Raw genomic sequence first — 8258 nt, forward strand, 5'->3', positions numbered from 1 at the left:
TAAACAGTATACTGTCCTCTGTAGTATATATACAGTATACTGTCCTCTGTAGTATATATACAGTATACTGTCCTCTGTAGTATATATATATACAGTATACTGTCCTCTGTAGTGTATATACAGTATACTGTCCTCTGTAGTATATAAACAGTATACTGTCCTCTGTAGTATATATACAGTATACTGTCCTCTGTAGTATATATACAGTATACTGTCCTCTGTAGTATATATACAGTATACTGTCCTCTTCAGTGTTAATTACTTTACACAGTTTAGTGTTATCTGCGAAAATTGACACTTTACTATGCAAGCCTTCTACAAGATCATAATAAATATATTGAAGAGAATAGGGCCCAAAACTGACCCCTGAGGTACCCCACTAGTGACAGTGTCCCCTCCAGTACTGACCCCTGAGGTACTCCACTAGTGACAGTGACCCCTCCAATACTGACCCCTGAGGTACCCCACTAGTGACAGTGACCCCTCCAGTACTGACCCCTGAGGTACCCCACTAGTGACAGTGACCCAATCTGAGTGTGTACCGTTAATAACCCCCTCTGTTTTCTATCCCTCAGCCAGTTACTTACCCACTTACAGATGTTTTCTCCCAGTCCGAGCATTCTCATTTTATATACTAACCTTTTATGTGGTACAGAGTCAAATGCTTTGGAGAAGTCCAGATACACGACATCCATTGATTCGCCGCTGTCAAGTCTAGAACTTACCTCCTCATAGAAACTGATTAAATTAGTTTGACATGACCGATCCCTCACAAAGCCATGCTGATATGGCGTTATTTGCTTATTTCCGTTAAGATGCTCTAAGATAGCATCTCTCAGAAAACCTTCAAACAGTTTACCCACAGCAGATGTTAAACTTACCGGCCTATAGTTTCCGGGGTCTGTTTTTGGACCCTTTTTGAATATTGGCACCACATTTGCCATGCGCCAATCCTGTAGGACATTCCCTGTCAGTATAGAGTCTGCAAACATCAGAAATAAGGGTCTGGCTATGACATTACTTAATTCCCTTAGGATACGGGGGTGTATGCCATCCGGTCCTGGCGATTTGTCTATTTTAATCTTTTTAAGTCGCTGTTGTACTTCTTCCTGGGTCAGACAGGACACTTTTAATGGGGAATTTATTTCAACATTCTGCATTTCATCTGACAGTTTATTTTCCTCAGTGAATACATTGGAGAAAAAAATATTTAACAGCTTTGCTTTCTCCTCGTCGCTCTCTGCGACTCCCCCCTCATTACTCTGTAGAGGGCCGACACCTTCAGCTTTATACTTTTTAACATTTATATAATTGAAGAACATTTTAGGGTTAGTTTTACTCTCTTTGTCAATTAATTTCTCGGTCTCTTGTTTGGCCGCTTTTATTTGTTTTTTACATGTTCTGTTTTTTTCCTTATAGTTTTTCAGTGCTTCCTCGCCCCCTCCTGTTTTAGTGATTTAAATGCTTTCTTTTTGTCATTTATTGCTTTCTTTATAGTTCTGTTTATCCACATTGGTTTCTTTTTGTTCCTTAACCTTTTATTTCCATACGGTATGTACCTCTCACAATGAGATTTCAAGATGTTTTTAAAGATATCCCATTTTGTGGCTGTATTTTTATTTTTGAGGACTTTGTCCCAGTTAATTAGGCCTATGGCCTCTCTTAGTTGGCTAAATTTAGCTTTTTTGAAGTTTGGTATTTTTGTTCCTCCCTGTAGAAACGCTCTTTTGAATGATAATTGGAAGGTTATTACTTTATGGTCACTATTTCCCAGGTGTCCCCCGACCTGCACGTCTGTTGTTCTGTCAGGTCTATTGGTTAATACTAAGTCCAGTATGGCCGTCCCTCTAGTCGGGTCCTGAACCAGTTGGGAGAGGTAATTGTCTTTAGTTATTGCCAAGAATCTGTTTCCTTTATGATATATACAAGTTTCAGTTTCCCAGTCTATATCTGCGGAGTTCCCCCATAATAACCACCTCATTATGATTTGCCGCCTCGTCTATCTCATTTAGTAGTAGATTTTCTGTGGACTCCGGTATATTAGGTGGTTTATAGTAAACTCCTATTAGTAATTTATTGTTGTTTTTAGCTCCATGTATCTCTACCCACTGCGACTCCACATGTCCATGTCCATCACTTATATCTTCACGGAATGTGGGCTTTAGACAGGACTTTACATAAAGACAAACCCCTCCCCCTCTCCGGTTTTGACGATCCTTTCTAAACAGACTGTAACCTTGTACATTAACCGCCCAGTCATAGCTATCATCCAGCCGTGTCTCAGTTATTCCCACTGTCATAGCTATCATCCAGCCGTGTCTCAGTTATTCCCACTATGTCATAGCTATCATCCAGCCATGTCTCAGTTATTCCCACTGTCATAGTCCTCCTCACACATCACTAATTCCAGTTCACCAGTTTTATTAGTCAGGCTTCTGGCATTAGTATACATACATTTGAGAGGTTTATGTATATTTTTTACCCTACACCTTTCCTTCTGAACTGTTCTAGTCCCTCCTTCCATTCCTCCCCCAGTCCCACTACCTTGCCCCCGGTCTCTATCTTCCCCTTCTATAGTGTAATTTCCCTCCCCCCCAGTCCCTAGTTTAAACACTCCTCCAACCTTCTAGCCATCTTCTTCCCCAACACAGTTGCCCCTTCCCCATTGAGGTGCAGCCCGTCCCTACGATAGAGCCTGCAGCCGACATAGAAGTCGGCCCAGTTCTCCAGGAACCCAAACCCCTCCTTCCTACACCAGTTCTTGAGCCACTTGTTAATTTCCCTAATCTCCCGCTGTCTTTCTTGTGTGGCCCGTGGTACAGGTAGCATTTCGGAAAATACTACCTTTGAGGTCCTTGCCCTAAGCTTTTTGACCTAAATCCCTGAAATCATTTTTAAGGACTCTCCACCTACCCCTAACTTTGTCATTGGTTCCGATATGGACCATGACCGCTGGATCTTCTCCAGCCCCTCCCAGTAATCTGTCAACCCGATCCGCGATGTGTCGAACTCTAGCGCCAGGAAGACAGCACACTGTTCGGCGATCACGGTCTTTGTGACAGATTTCCCTATCTGTTCCCCTAATAATTGAGTCTCCCACTACCAGCACCTGTCTGGCCTGCCCTGCTCTCCTGGTCCCCTGCTTACCGGAGCTGACATTCCCCTGACTGGCAGAGGAAGTGTCCGGCTGCGGCAGTGCCGTCCCTGGACTGACATCCCCCTCATCTGCCAAACGTGCAAACTTGTTGGGGTGTGTCAGATCAGGGCTAGCCTCCCGGGCACTCTTCCCTCTACCCCGCTTTCTAACTGTTACCCAGCTAGCCACCTCACTTTCCTCAGCCTCCTCTCTGTCACCCTCCCCCTCATCTACCCCAAAGAGTGCTTGCTCGGTGAGAAGCAAACTCTTTTGCAAATTGTCAATGCCTCTCAGTGTTGCAACTTGCCCATTTAGAGACTCGATTTGTGATTCCAAACTGGTAATTTGCTCACATCTTGAACAAAGAAATACACCCTGTAACGGCTGTTCCAGGACTGCATACATCATGCAAGATGTGCACTGGACTGCGTTGTCAATTGTGCAACACATACTAAATGGGGATTACACCACAAAAGCGAAAAATACAATATAATGTAGTAATAAGAAACAGGTTAATTGCAGTCCCCCACTGAAGTCCCTGAATCTAAAGTCACTTAATCTTAAGTCACACACTTACGCAACCACATTTAATCAACCACGCGTCGCGGTCAAACTCGCGTTATATATCTGATTATATTAATATAAATGCAGCTCACTACACCAGCCTGGTTTGTTTCCCTCTGGATTCAAAAAGGCTGTGCTGCTCTCACTGCTGAGTTTTTATAGTCTCCTAATTAGACAGCCACACCCTAATTGCTCACCTGTGCAACCCCTGGAGAAGGAAAAAAAAAAAAAAGTGTTATCACAGCACACAATATAGTCAAACACAGCCACTCATCAATGTCCACAAATAAATTAGCTCTCAGATACTAGCTCACTTAATCTTAAGTCACACACTTACGCAACCACACTTAATCAACCACGCGTCGCGGTCAAACTCGCGTTATATATCTGCTTATATTAATATAAATGCAGCTCACTGCACCAGCCTGGTTTGTTTCCCTCTGGTAATAAATTTCAAATGCTTTTACTTATCCAAGTCATTCTGAGAATGTTTTCTCGTCACATATTGTACATTCATGACAGTGGTAAAATTGAGTCAAAATATATCATTATTATTTATAAAAAATACCAAATTTAGCAAAAATTTTGAAAAATTAGCAAGTTTCCAAATTTCAATTTTTCTACATTTATAATAGACAATAATACCTCAAAAAATAGTTACTACTTTACATTCCCCAAATGTCAACTTCATGCTTGGATCATTTTTAAAATTACACTTTATTTTTTTGGTTCGCTAGAAGGCTTACAAGTTTAGAAGCAAATCTTAAAATTTTTAAGAAAATTTCCAAAACGCTATTTTTTCTGGGCCAAGTTATGAAGTCACTTTCTGGGGCTTACATATTAGAGACCACCCATAAATCACGAAGAAAGAGAAGTTCCAGCGTTCAGGATAAAACCTAGATGTTTTCTTTATTCATAATGGTCACAATTCACATACATGGACAGCTTCTCCCTCCACCATTAGGTTGACATGTTTCGGACTTGTTAGTCTTTACTCGTAACCTCATGTGTGAACCAGCCACACAGCTGAAATAATCCCAGGATCTCAAACCAAGGAATTAACCCCTATGTGACCAGTGCACACATATTACATTTATTTTACCCCTTGTGCAAAAAATAGACATCAATTGTAATACTGAGGGGGTAATTTACACCATCATTTGCATTTTGTGTGATAAAATGTACATTGGTAGTACAATTAGGAAGTTCAAAAATAGATTTAGAGAAAATTTGAACTACATTACTAATCCTCAGGCCACAGGTACATCAAGTGTAGCTAATCATTTTATTAACGTACATAGTAGAAGTACGGTAGGATTTTGCACTTATGCATTTGAGAAAGTAACATTACCACCCAGAGGTGGCAACATCAAACAGAAGGTTCTACTACGTGAAGCCTTCTGGATTCTGAGACTAAACACCCGTTATCCTATAGGATTAAATTTAGAAAAGGAATTAATGTATTTATATTAGTAAGTAATTTTTAGGAAGGTGAGATTAGCCCGCAAAAGGTGCAATTTCTATATAAAAGTAATACATTTTAAATATAATTTAATAACAATAATGTGCACACCAGTGGGATGATAGTGAATACGATAGAATTAGGGCAATATATTTTTTATATATTTTTTTTTATTTGAACAAATTGTTTTAAATTTTTTTTCCAGTTCATGCAGTTGGGGACTAAACATAAAATAGAAAATATAAACAACATTAATTATGACACAAGGTAAACTTTAGATAATACATATGTTTATTTAAGTTTGTTGTGGAATATGTAACATAGGCAATTTTACTTCTTTGCAGTATTTGCTATAAAGAAAATGTTCTAAATATGCAGATCCAGCAGTATTGTTTTTGTTCACTTTGTGGGTTTGGATATATATCCACTTCAGTTCCACGGTAACATCATATGTGGGATCGGGCTGGATAGGGTTCGTTTCACACAGTGCGTTTTATTATGTATATATACACATATTAAATATTTTATTCTCCAATGTATTCACTGAGGAAAATAAACTGTCAGATGAAATGCTGAATGTAAAAATAAATTCCCCATTAAAAGTGTCCTGTCTGACCCAGGAAGAAGTACATCAGCGACTTAAAAAGATTAAAATAGACAAATCACCGGGACCAGATGGCATACACCCCCGTATCCTAAGGGAATTATGTAATGTCATAGCCAGACCCTTATTTCTGATATTTGCGGACTCTATACTGACAGTGGAATGTCCCACAGGATTGGCGCATGGCAAATGTGGTGCCAATATTCAAAAAGGGTTCAAAAACAGAGCCTGGAAACTATAGGCCGGTAAGTTTAACATCTGTTGTGGGTAAACTGTTTGAAGGTTTTCTGAGAGATGGTATCTTAGAGCATCTCAACGGAAATAAGCAAATAACGCCATATCAGCATGGCTTTGTGAGGGATCGGTCATGTCAGACTAATTTATTCAGTTTCTATGAGGAGGTAAGTTCTAGACTTGACAGCGGCGAATCAATGGATGTCGTGTATCTGGACTTCTCCAAAGCATTTGACACTAAAAGGTTAGTATATAAAATGAGAATGCTCGGACTGGGAGAAAACGTCTGTATGTGGGTAAGTAACTGGCTGAGGGATAGAAAACAGAGGGTGGTTATTAACGGTACACACTCAGATTGGGTCACTGTCACTAGTTGGGTACCTCAGGGGTCAGTACTGGAGGGGTCACTGTCACTAGTGGGGTACCTCAGGGGTCAGTACTGGAGGGGTCACTAGTGGAGTACCTCAGGGGTCAGTACTGGAGGGGTCACTGTCACTAGTGGAGTACCTCAGAGGTCAGTAGTAGAGGGGTCACTGTCACTAGTGGGGTACCTCAGGGGTCAGTATTGGGCCCTATTCTCTTCAATATATTTATTAATGATCTTGTAGAAGGCTTGCATAGTAAAGTATACATTTTCGCAGATGACACTAAACTGTGTAAAGTAATTTACACTGAAGAGGACAGTATACTGTATATACACTACAGAGGACAGTATACTGTATATATACTACAGAGGACAGTATACTGTATATATATATACTACAGAGGACAGTATACTGTATATATATACTACAGAGGACAGTATACTGTATATACACTACAGAGGACAGTATACTGTATATATATACTACAGAGGACAGTATACTGTATATATACTACAGAGGACAGTATACTGTACATATATACTACAGAGGACAGTATACTGTATATATACTACAGAGGACAGTATACTGTATATATACTACAGAGGACAGTATACTGTATATATACTACAGAGGACAGTATACTGTATATATACTACAGAGGACAGTATACTGTACGTATACTACTACAGAGGGATCTGGATAGATTGGAGGTTTGGGCAGATAAGTGGCAGATGAGGTTTAACACTGACAATTGAAAAGTTATGCACATGGGAAGGAATAATGCAAGTCACCCGTACATACTAAATGGTAAAACACTGGGTAACACTGACATGAAAAAGGACCTAGGAATTTTAATAAACAGAAAACTAAGATGCAAAAAACAGTGTCAGGCAGCTGCTGCCAAGGCCAATAAGATAATGGGTTGCATTAGAAGGGGCATAGATGCCCGTGATGAGAACATAGTCCTACCACTTTACAGATCACTAGTCAGACCACACATGGAGGACTGTGTACAGTTCTGGGCTCCTGTGAACAAGGCAGACATAGCAAAGCTGGAGAAGGTCCAGAGGAGGGCAACTAAAGTAATAACTGGAATGGGGCAACTACAGTACCCTGAAAGATTATCAAAATTAGGGTTATTCACTTTAGAAAAAAGACGACTGAGGGGAGATCTAATTACTATGTATAAATATATCAGGGGTCAGTACAGAGATCACTCCCATCATCTATTTATCCCCAGGACTGTGACTGTGACAAGGGGACATCCTCTGCGTCTGGAGGAAAGAAGGTTTGTACACAAACATAGAAGAGGATTCTTTACGGTAAGAGCAGTGATACTATGGACTCTTTATTGTAAGAGCAGTGAGACTATGGACTATATACTGTAAGAGCAGTGAGACTATGGACTCTGTACTGTAAGAGCAGTGAGACTATGGACTCTATACTGTAAGAGCAGTGAGACTATGGACTCTTTACTGTAAGAGCAGTGAGACTATGGACTCTATACTGTAAGAGCAGTGAGACTATGGACTCTTTACTGTAAGAGCAGTGAGACTATGGACTCTATACAGTAAGAGCAGTGAGACTATGGACTCTTTACTGTAAGAGCAGTGAGACTATGGACTCTATACAGTAAGAGCAGTGAGACTATGGACTCTTTACTGTAAGGGCAGTGAGACTATGGACTCTTTACTGTAAGAGCAGGGAGACTATGGACTCTTTACGGTAAGAGCAGTGAGACTATGGACTCTTTACTGTAAGAGCAGTGAGACTATGGACTCTATACTGTAAGAGCAGTGAGACTATGGACTCTATACTGTAAGAGCAGTGAGACTATGGACTCTTTACTGTAAGAGCAGTGAGACTATGGACTCTCTGCCTGAGGAGGTGGTG

Source organism: Bufo bufo, chromosome 7 (assembly GCF_905171765.1).
Source record: "Bufo bufo chromosome 7, aBufBuf1.1, whole genome shotgun sequence".
Classification (NCBI taxonomy): Eukaryota; Metazoa; Chordata; class Amphibia; order Anura; family Bufonidae; genus Bufo; species Bufo bufo.